The following is a 12,221-nucleotide window of genomic DNA, read 5'->3' on the forward strand; positions in this document are numbered from 1 at the left end:
GGAAATGTTCTTCTGAGCTTTCCCGGCCTTCTTGGCTGCCTTACCACTTGTCTTCGGCGGCATTTTTCAATTCAATTCGATTCAACAAACTCGCGAACTGCTCTGACTCGTGTGCGTGCGTTAACTTTGCACCACCACCTTTCTGATAGGTAGTGTGTTCACCAGAACCCCACCTGAAAACGGGCTCCCACCAATCGTCACGTCCTATTCTCCTATCACGGAGGCTATAAATTCGAAGCACAGCTACCAGCTTTTACAATCGACGAGTCCCGTCCGTCAGTTTTATTACTTCTCGTGGTGTCTAACGAACGAACTTAAAATGTCAGGTCGCGGTAAAGGAGGTAAAGTGAAGGGAAAAGCGAAATCCCGTTCGAGCCGTGCCGGTCTCCAGTTTCCGGTGGGTAGGATACATCGTCTTCTCAGAAAAGGAAATTACGCGGAACGCGTCGGTGCAGGAGCTCCCGTCTATTTGGCCGCCGTCATGGAGTACTTAGCCGCCGAAGTTCTAGAATTGGCAGGAAACGCTGCCCGTGACAACAAGAAGACACGTATTATACCGCGTCATCTGCAGCTGGCCATCAGAAACGACGAGGAATTGAACAAACTCCTGTCCGGAGTTACGATCGCCCAAGGCGGTGTCTTACCCAACATTCAGGCCGTACTTTTACCCAAAAAAACCGAGAAGAAACCTTAAACGAACGATCGATCCATCTCCGTGGCGAAAACTCAAAATATCGGCCCTTCTCAGGGCCACTATAGCTTTTTTTTTTCGTAAAATGACCGATGCATCTTTTCTTTTTGTATTATTATCATTTACGACTGCAATGCCAAAAGGAAAGCAAGGGGTGTTTACGATCTTGGTACATTTATCAGGTAGTCAGTTAGTAATAATTGTCCGTTGTTTCTCGAAAGAACATCATGTTTCTTTTTTTTCCTCTTATTTTTATTTTGTGGTTCTGAAAAGAACCGATTTTGTATTTCGTATTTTATTCTGGTTTTCTCGAACGGTGAAGAGCGCCAGGAAATTAACCTCCGAAACCGTAGAGGGTGCGTCCTTGACGTTTCAAAGCGTAGACGACGTCCATCGCTGTCACGGTTTTACGTTTGGCGTGTTCCGTGTAGGTGACGGCATCTCGGATGACATTTTCCAAGAACACTTTCAGGACTCCGCGAGTTTCTTCGTAGATCAAACCGGAAATACGTTTCACGCCGCCACGACGAGCCAATCTTCTGATAGCGGGTTTCGTGATGCCCTGGATGTTGTCACGCAGGACTTTGCGATGACGCTTCGCTCCTCCTTTTCCCAATCCTTTGCCTCCTTTACCGCGACCGGTCATCTTTTCAGATTATTTCAACTGACACAAAATACCTGCACACCTCGTCCCTAGGAAGTCAACTACCGCAAAATTTCAACTAACGGAGCCTTATATAGATTCAACGGTTCACCATCGACCAATCGACGAAGTCAGCCGTTGACTTTGTTCACGTATAAAAGTACAATTTAATATGGCGGAATTTTTAGTACCCGTTTACCTTTCGACGCGTGCACGTCTAACGATCGTCAGAGTCGATTTTAATAATTGTCAGTTTTGTTTTTCATTCGTTTCATTCGAAATGGCCAGGACCAAGCAGACCGCACGCAAGTCCACCGGAGGAAAAGCCCCCAGGAAACAACTGGCTACCAAAGCGGCCAGGAAAAGCGCTCCCGCCACTGGCGGCGTCAAGAAGCCCCACCGTTACAGACCTGGTACCGTGGCTCTGCGTGAGATCCGTCGTTACCAGAAAAGTACCGAGTTGCTCATCCGCAAGCTTCCCTTTCAACGTTTGGTGAGGGAGATCGCTCAGGATTTCAAAACCGATTTGCGCTTCCAAAGCTCCGCCGTGATGGCCCTCCAGGAAGCGAGCGAAGCTTACTTGGTCGGTCTGTTCGAGGACACGAATTTGTGCGCCATCCACGCCAAACGTGTAACCATCATGCCAAAGGACATCCAACTTGCCAGACGTATTCGGGGTGAACGCGCTTAAATTTTTCCACATCGTGTTTCGGAAGAACAACACGAAACACGAATTTTATAACAAAAAAATCGGTTCTTTTCAGAACCTCAAACTTTACAGGCAAAAAAAAAAATATATCGCCCTTCAACCGGAAATGAATAAAATAAAAATGTCAATAATCGGTCGGTCCTCTCGATTCGGGTTGGGTTGCGGTCGTTCGTAAAATTTTATTGCATCCTGTCATCACCTACCTGCCAGCTGATGCTATCTATTTTATTTGGTTTCGCCGTAAGGATAGTTTTATTTCTTTTTTTCGTCGTAGATTATCGTGTGGCCCTGAAAAGGGCCATTTGTGCGTGCCCCGTTGCCGGTAGTACGATGATGACGTCGGAACGAGGCACAGCCGAACGAACATGAGTCGAGTATCCATCCACGTTTCTCACTTTTTCCTCTTCGGCGAAGCGGCCTTTTTCACCTTGACAGGAATGGCTTTGGCTGTCTTGGGTTTGGGTGCTTTGGGTTTTTTAGTCGGACCAGCCTTGTTAGATTTCTTCGCTTTGGAAGGCGATCGGGGTTTCGGGGCGGCTCTAGTTTTCTTTTCTGCCGAGGAGGCGGCCGATTTCTTGGCTTTCGCTGCGGCGGCGGAGGCAGCGACGGCGCTCTTCTTTTCGGCAGCAGTCTTCTTCGCTTTGGGGGAGGCTTGTTTTTTGGCTGTCTTCGAGGAAGCCTTGTCGGAAGTCGTCGCGACGGCGGTACGTTTGGCGGATGATTTTTTCGTCTTGGATGCGGCGGACGAAGCGGGTTTCCTCTTGTCGGAGGCGGAGGCGACTTTGGCACCACCGGAGGTGGACGAGGCGAGCTTGAACGAACCCGACGCGCCCTTACCTTTCGTCTGAACCAGAGATCCCGACGCCACGGCGCCTTTCAGATATTTCTTGATGAAAGGGGCGACCTTTTCGGCGTCGACTTTGTAATTTGCGGCGACGAACTTCTTGATGGCCTGAAGAGACGATCCTCCGCGTTCCTTGAGTCCCTTGATGGCGTTGTTTACCATCTCGGATGTCAGAGGATGGGACGGTTTCGCCCTGGGATTTTTCGCTTTTTTCTCTTTCTTCGCGTGGGATTGAGGGGTGGCAGCGGAACCGGTGGTGACCGATGATGCTGTTTGATTTTCGACGTCGGCCATCTTTCACGTTAAAACGTTAAAAGTTAATAATAATTATTGAAAAAACACTTGCTCACACACGTACACTTCGAGCACCTCGTGAACGAGAATTGAACAAAAAAATTTTCTAAGTCTTTATAAAATAGTCGCCACTGCGGACGGAAGACTGAACGCGCACCGCGTCCGCCGTCGAAGAAATTGCAGGCCTCGGAATCGTTGCCCGCGTGATGGCATCGTCCTCTTTCCTCGATCACCATCGCCACCGTGTGATCAAGCTGGCCGAACTCGGTTTCCGAAGTTTCCCTGGAGATAGCGAAGTTCGTCTCGGAACGTCGGTGGGTTTCGAATCAGGTACACGCCCCTCCAACCACCAGCCCTAAATCCGGGTCGTCACGGTTTCGATTCGGGACCGACGGTTTACGTCGGCGGTGCGGGGTAGACGCGTCGATTCCGGGAATCCATATTTCGTTCGCCGAAATATTGGTCCATCTCTTCCCGGAATACCGCGCCACCTTCTCGATTTTACGACATCTTCGCGTCGCCAAACGCTTCCGAAACGGTCGAAGCACAGAAAGGACCTGGTGTTCGAACCGAGGCAATTCCGACAACAGGATGCCGCGAACCGCCTCTCCGACGTTCAGGTCGATCGTTTTCGGCGGAAGTTGAAACGGGACGAGTCGACGACGGGTCCCGTTGCCGTCCGGACCCTTCGGGACGGCCGAAAGTCCGTCGAGAGGATCATCCGAAAGGAGACGGTCTTCATCGTCCGACCGATGCCGCACCTACGAGTTTTCCGATATTTTCTTCGACGGATCTTCAGGTTTTCTTCCTTTCTTCCGTCTTTCTCTCTTCGTAATTTCGTGTCCGACCTGCGTCGTCCGAAGTCGGGGTGAAGATCGAAGAAAAAACGCCAAAAATAACAACTCGTCAGCCACGCACACCGCGTTCGAATGTCTAACGGTCCAACTTGGATTTTCGAAGATCGCCGAATCCGAGGGACGATAAATAATAATAATAATAATAATAATGGTAATAAATAATAATGTTAATAATAATAATAATGATATGATGATTATAACGATAATTATTATAGATAGGTAAATAGAAACACAGGTCTCCTCTCGAAAATCGGAACTTCCTGATATTACTTACATATTTCGGTCGATCCAAATGTGGGAATCTCGTCGTCGTCGGAGCAAGCAGCGCGGTAGGTGGGGTGAAATTCTGGATTTTCCACCGCCGCCGGCGGTCGAAAAATGTGCGACGCGGGAGATCGCCAGTCCGTCTAGTAGTCTCTCTTGTCGTTAGAGCGTGACGTGGTGGTTGTTGTGGGATTTCCCGTTAGTTCGGTCCGACGTCGGTCGTCAGAGGGTAAGTGCATACGGAAACGAAACGCATCGCGTTTTGATGTTCATATTCGTGCATCGGAATGTTAAAAGCAATATATTTTACACCAACGATCACACCTAAACACCACGGCAACGGCCATACCACGTTGAAAAGCACCGGTTCTCGTCCGATCACCGAAGTTAAGCAACGTCGGGCGCGGTCAGTACTTGGATGGGTGACCGCTTGGGAACACCGCGTGCCGTTGCCCCCCAACACTTTTTGTTTTTTTTTGAAATCCATAGCAACCACCGAACCGATTTGTTTTTCGTGCAGGTATTCGGAAACATGCACAGACCCGTATAATGTAGATTCATAGCTTTAAGTACTAGATAATTAAGAAAACAATTTTTTTTGTCGATTAATTGTAAACAATTGCAGAATAAAAACTCGTCAAACGGTAAAGGTTGTCGTTCGATCACCGAAGGTAAGCCACGCGGGCAGCGGTCAGCACTTGGACGGGTGACCGGTTCATTATATTCCTTCCGTGAGTTTAACAAAGATAACATATGCAAATGTCGTAAGTGCGACGAGGAAGACGGCGATCTTTTAATGTAAAAAAAATATATATTAGGTTACGCGTACATGCCACTTTGACTGCTGCTTTATTTTTTTGGTTTTTAAATAATTAGAGATCTGAATTCAACATATCAGTTCTATGTTATAATGGACAGACAATGTTGTATTCTTGGCCCCTAACACGTTAAGACCAACATAAAAACTAGAATAACTTACCATTCGTTAAACGTTAAACAATTTCGAACCACGTTTTTTTGAGCTCGAACAAACTCATAACACAACACTCATTTATTAGTCACTGGACCATTGTAAAACGAGAAGAGAGAAAAACCATGCGAAACTATTTTTAAAACGAAGAGAATAAAGGTTTTAAATGGTAGGGCTGTATGACAGACTTGTCAATTATCGTGGGGGGTACGGCTGAGATTTATGACGAAATCGAGCGGCGCCGGCGGTCGGTCACTTTCACGAAAGAGGTCTAAACACGGGTCGTTTACGATACCCTCTGGTTACTAGAAAAGTTCTAGACAGATGTTTGTCGGCTTTTCGAGGTATTTATTTGTGAGTCCAAAGACTCAATGGAGTAATATCGGACTGAAATTCCAAGATTTTGCTGTGTAATCCAAAAAACTATGTTCCTTGTAACATTTAACGATGTGTTAATTCAACTATTATTTTAATTTTTCGTATACGTATTTATACTAAAAAGTACAGCGCTTCCAACAGTGAATTGTGAATTGAAAATGTTTCAAAGAAAGATCGATAGTTTTGAAAAAAATTACATATTAATAAATTTAGATAGATTTAGAAGTATACATTGCACTTACTTTTCAAAATTATTGTACTTCTGATTTGGTTGAAATAACATAATATGTAGCAGTCATAGTCTTGTGTACATTGCAGTCGCGGCTGGTGTTGGGTAAAACCTTTATTTTTTAGGGGGTCATTACCCAAATGACCTCATGGACCAGCCGTTCCTGTTAGGTTTTATATATCAAATTGATTCGTCTGTCTTTTTCATCATGCCTTCGAAAAGCGAGCTCCTGTTTCGCCAAAGTAACTGTGACGTCAATTAAATACGATAATAAAATTCGGTTTTTCCGAACTTATTGTGAGTGAGAGCAGTGAGAGCATCTTCTTTTCGTATCCCACCTCCACCCGGCGGCAGTAGTGCAGTGCTTATCAACATAATTACCGGCGTCTCGCCTCCACATTTTGACTTTTTTGTGTTTTATGTGTTCTCTAAGTCCAAAATTTTTAAATTTTTAAAAAGAGATTGCGGTACTATTCCTGTTGCTGAAATTATAATAATATATTTATTAATTTTTGTATTATATGTCTGTGTTATATTGTGTGAATTTGGAACAGCTATATCTAAAAGATATGCTTGCTTTTGTTGTTTATTTAAAATAATAATGTCTGGTCTGTTATGCTGAATGTGAATGTCAGTTAAAACTGTGCGATCAAAATATAATTTGTAATTGTCATTTTCTAAACAACTTTCTGGTTTATAAATGTAATGTGGTTGTGTATCCTTTAATAAATTGAATTTAACTGCTAAATTCATGTGTATAATTTTTGCGAATATATCATGACGTTTTTTATATTCGCTGTGAGCCAAAACGGTGCAAGATCTTGTATTGCAAATATAAAACCCTCAGCTCTTTAAAATATCTCCCATGTAAAGACTTTTGTTTTATATTTGCTATAGTGTCATATCACGAGCTCTATTGAGAAAATAATTTTTTAGTGAAGCAATTTGATTGTGTTGTAGAATTTCTAGATTTGAAAAACCCCTACCACCATTTTCGCGTGGTAAATTAAATCTTTCAACAGCAGATTTGGGGTGATGTTTACAAAATTTTGTAAAGAGAACTCTAGTTTGAATATTTATATTCTTTAAATTAGTTTTGGACCATTTTATAACACCAAAAGAATAGATTTAATTTGATTTGATTGATTAATACCTAAATATTTATAAAATTCTCCTTTATTTAAATTTTTAATGATTTCTCCTTCTTTAGTTATATATTCTAAATTTTCGTAATGACCACGACATATTGATTGATTTTCAGTTATTGTTAAGTTTTATGTCATCCATATAAAGAAGGTGATTTAATTTAATATTAATTTTATAAATTTTAAGAATTTTAATTAACCATGAATGTGGTACTGAATCATAGGCTTTTTTGTAGTCTATGAATTGTTGTTGCATTATTTTCCAAACGTTTGAGACTTAAAATATTCGTCAAATGTTCTTCTTTTTTTAAATCAGAATACCCCTGACAAATCCGAACATTTTGTTTTGCGGTAGATAAAAGTAAACATGGGCCAAGACAGAATATTAATATTCGGTGTGGAATTTTCCTGCGTTCTTGTTCATTTCTATCGAAGTGCTCACGAAAAGTTGTGAATATCAACACTTTGTAATTGTCGTAGTGAAAAATAAAAAAGATAGCTATGGGGCACAACTTATTTCGCACTTCATTAGAAAAGTAACAGTATTAAAATAAAAAAAATATTTTTCTAAATTTCGAACGTTAGGTCTATCCTGACCAGCCGCCAATTAGTGGTATTATTTTATTTTTTGCTGTTTTCCACAATAGTTATTTTTATATTAAATCATTGATTCAAAAAATTGAAATTAAAAATTCAAATTTTTGAAGGAACTCTGAAGTTTCAATGCAGTGACCATGTTGCTAGGTAACTAATAAAAAACAGTGCGTGAAATGAAAAACAGAAATAGTCGTATGCGTTTTGTATGGTTTCTATGGTTTCGATCTTACTAACAATGCAATGAAAATGACCCACTTCAGGCACAGATAACTATGCGTGAATTTCAATTTTTTGAATCAATTATATAAAAACAAAATTGATTTGGCGGCCGCTACACAAAAGTGGTGGGAGGCGAGAACCTGTTTCCGCCGGTCAATTTTAAAATTAATAAATTTTCCCTGGATACGTATTCGACTTATCCGGTACGAGTTATTTTTAAATTAACTTAATGGCCCGTTGCTCTTGTTCTTTTTACATTGAATATGCGATGTTTTGGCATCGTTAGCAATAGTACAATACTCACGCATTTTTAATCTAAAATTAACAAAACTTGAATGGATCGGGATTATCACACTTCTGAATTGAAGTTTTCATTCGTTTAAAATATAATTGATAGTAATACGTAATGCGGATTGCCTAAACGTTGCTTCCATCACGTCAACATCACACATTCACGTTCGCCCGTAGAAATGGCGTGATGCACACGAAATCGATCCAAAAAGGCTCATAATATTTGTGTCACGCGAATCTACGTCGAAAACTAGAAAAAAAAAAAATTCAATTCGAATTTCAATAATCGAAACGATGCGTCGTCGATACTAAACGTAGGTAGTAACTAAAGTGTGATCGGGTGCGATAAAAGTGTCCGTCAATAATCATCATCCGACAATCATTTAATAGACGAACGCTAATTTTTGGCACTCACTCGGACGACAGAACCAGTCCAGACGGAAACCGGGGCGCGGGGTGGGTGGGTGGTTGTATGTCCGTGAATCTGTCCGGCGCGCGTCAACATTTCAGTTATCGTCGCGAGAGTTAAAACGAAAGGTGGTTAGTGTGAAAGTGACGTTTTTTCGTGGAGACACGTTACGAAGGGTGAGTACCTAATATAATATAAAACCAACCGAAAACCCACAATAGTGCCCCGGTTTATTATCGTGAATAGGTGTTTGGTAAATATTTTCTGTATTCCAACTAGCAAGTCTTTTATCAAAAAACTCCGGCAACATGGCTATTGTGGTATTGTTGATACCACCTAACTGAAGAACTTAGTTAATAACTAAGTCGACGATTTTATCGGGAAATTGAACGGAGAAACAAAAATAGCTCTTAGCGACAGTTGCCTGAAGTCGCAAATAACGGCGATTGACGAAATCACGTTTTTTTTATTTTAATTCCAATGAACAATACACAGGGTCACAATTATCTGTTATGTATTCTATAATGTTTTGCAAAGTAAATAATGTGAGTTGTCATGCGTAATATTAATTAGCTAAGTAATTTTTGCAAGTATTTTATGTCAGATATGCAATGTATAATAACGTAATGTTGCAAAGTATTTTAATTTTTATGCTAGGTAGAGATAATAACTCGACAATAACTCTTCTCTAATGAAAAAAAAAATAGAAAATGATTTAGGAACATAAAAAATCTCATTAAAACAGGAACAATTGAAATTAAAATAAACATAACATTCTGTACTAAAGTACAGTTTTGTTCACTCCTTTTTTCAAAGTCTTCTGTCCTCTCATTTGCACATACTGCTATTCCAAAACAGTGAAATTGTCTGTTTCAGGGAATCCTTAACGTTCCTTGCTAATGTCAACAACGTTTTCGATGAAACAAAGAGTCGGAAAAATGTCGGCTCATTGTATTCAATAACATACGCGACTACAAAACCATCTGTATCATTTGTAGGAATCGCGGTTTTTTCGATGAGAATTCGTTCTAATTTTTTCTTTCTTAAAAAAGCTAAGTAATTTTAATTTCACTAAAGATGAACATTTAGGCTATATGCTGGGTAATGCAAATCCATCAACCATCAACTAGGTTGTTCAGCAGATGTACGATTGTTTATTTGATTTCTTCTTCCGAAGAGTTGTATTCTGGCAAAATAGAAATTTATTCATAACATAACCTCAATCAACTAAATTATTTCGAATACAATAACCACATAACTACAAGTTGGATAGGCATGGGTGCAAAATACCGATAATGCATGAAACCTAATAATAATAATAATGACATAATAAAAGTTAATTAAAAATCGCTGTTTCACGTCTTTTTCTTTTTTGTTCGAGAGTTTTTGTGGTTCTGAAAAGAACCGTTTATAAATGTGTCGAAAACGAAAAACATCTATTTCGAACTGGTGTACTTGGTGACGGCTTTGGTACCTTCGGAGACGGCGTGCTTGGCCAACTCACCGGGCAACAACAGACGCACGGCAGTTTGAATTTCTCTGCTGGTGATCGTCGAACGTTTGTTGTAGTGTGCCAGACGGGAAGCTTCAGCGGCGATACGTTCGAAGATGTCGTTCACGAAACTGTTCATTATGCTCATAGCCTTACTAGAGATACCGGTGTCGGGATGGACTTGTTTCAACACCTTGTAGATGTAGATGGCATAGCTCTCCTTCCTCCTGCGCTTCTTTTTTTTGTCGCTCTTGGAAATGTTCTTCTGAGCTTTCCCGGCCTTCTTGGCTGCCTTACCACTTGTCTTCGGCGGCATTTTTCAATTCAATTCGATTCAACAAACTCGCGAACTGCTCTGACTCGTGTGCGTGCGTTAACTTTGCACCACCACCTTTCTGATAGGTAGTGTGTTCACCAGAACCCCACCTGAAAACGGGCTCCCACCAATCGTCACGTCCTATTCTCCTATCACGGAGGCTATAAATTCGAAGCACAGCTACCAGCTTTTACAATCGACGAGTCCCGTCCGTCAGTTTTATTACTTCTCGTGGTGTCTAACGAACGAACTTAAAATGTCAGGTCGCGGTAAAGGAGGTAAAGTGAAGGGAAAAGCGAAATCCCGTTCGAGCCGTGCCGGTCTCCAGTTTCCGGTGGGTAGGATACATCGTCTTCTCAGAAAAGGAAATTACGCGGAACGCGTCGGTGCAGGAGCTCCCGTCTATTTGGCCGCCGTCATGGAGTACTTAGCCGCCGAAGTTCTAGAATTGGCAGGAAACGCTGCCCGTGACAACAAGAAGACACGTATTATACCGCGTCATCTGCAGCTGGCCATCAGAAACGACGAGGAATTGAACAAACTCCTGTCCGGAGTTACGATCGCCCAAGGCGGTGTCTTACCCAACATTCAGGCCGTACTTTTACCCAAAAAAACCGAGAAGAAACCTTAAACGAACGATCGATCCATCTCCGTGGCGAAAACTCAAAATATCGGCCCTTCTCAGGGCCACTATAGCTTTTTTTTTTCGTAAAATGACCGATGCATCTTTTCTTTTTGTATTATTATCATTTACGACTGCAATGCCAAAAGGAAAGCAAGGGGTGTTTACGATCTTGGTACATTTATCAGGTAGTCAGTTAGTAATAATTGTCCGTTGTTTCTCGAAAGAACATCATGTTTCTTTTTTTTCCTCTTATTTTTATTTTGTGGTTCTGAAAAGAACCGATTTTGTATTTCGTATTTTATTCTGGTTTTCTCGAACGGTGAAGAGCGCCAGGAAATTAACCTCCGAAACCGTAGAGGGTGCGTCCTTGACGTTTCAAAGCGTAGACGACGTCCATCGCTGTCACGGTTTTACGTTTGGCGTGTTCCGTGTAGGTGACGGCATCTCGGATGACATTTTCCAAGAACACTTTCAGGACTCCGCGAGTTTCTTCGTAGATCAAACCGGAAATACGTTTCACGCCGCCACGACGAGCCAATCTTCTGATAGCGGGTTTCGTGATGCCCTGGATGTTGTCACGCAGGACTTTGCGATGACGCTTCGCTCCTCCTTTTCCCAATCCTTTGCCTCCTTTACCGCGACCGGTCATCTTTTCAGATTATTTCAACTGACACAAAATACCTGCACACCTCGTCCCTAGGAAGTCAACTACCGCAAAATTTCAACTAACGGAGCCTTATATAGATTCAACGGTTCACCATCGACCAATCGACGAAGTCAGCCGTTGACTTTGTTCACGTATAAAAGTACAATTTAATATGGCGGAATTTTTAGTACCCGTTTACCTTTCGACGCGTGCACGTCTAACGATCGTCAGAGTCGATTTTAATAATTGTCAGTTTTGTTTTTCATTCGTTTCATTCGAAATGGCCAGGACCAAGCAGACCGCACGCAAGTCCACCGGAGGAAAAGCCCCCAGGAAACAACTGGCTACCAAAGCGGCCAGGAAAAGCGCTCCCGCCACTGGCGGCGTCAAGAAGCCCCACCGTTACAGACCTGGTACCGTGGCTCTGCGTGAGATCCGTCGTTACCAGAAAAGTACCGAGTTGCTCATCCGCAAGCTTCCCTTTCAACGTTTGGTGAGGGAGATCGCTCAGGATTTCAAACCGATTTGCGCTTCCAAAGCTCCGCCGTGATGGCCCTCCAGGAAGCGAGCGAAGCTTACTTGGTCGGTCTGTTCGAGGACAC

At 42.3% G+C, this 12,221-nt stretch overlaps 1 non-coding gene across 1 annotated transcript; it reads left to right on the top strand.

Annotated features, from left to right (window-relative positions):
- The first annotated feature begins 4,637 nt into the window (after positions 1-4,637).
- LOC138141044 (5S ribosomal RNA) lies at positions 4,638-4,757 on the top strand. Its single transcript, XR_011162943.1, has one exon. It is a non-coding gene; the product is annotated as a 5S ribosomal RNA (ribosomal RNA).
- Positions 4,758-12,221: the final 7,464 nt, after the last annotated feature.

The sequence above is a fragment of the Tenebrio molitor genome, unplaced genomic scaffold (assembly GCF_963966145.1).
Source record: "Tenebrio molitor unplaced genomic scaffold, icTenMoli1.1 SCAFFOLD_838, whole genome shotgun sequence".
Taxonomy (NCBI): domain Eukaryota; kingdom Metazoa; phylum Arthropoda; class Insecta; order Coleoptera; family Tenebrionidae; genus Tenebrio; species Tenebrio molitor.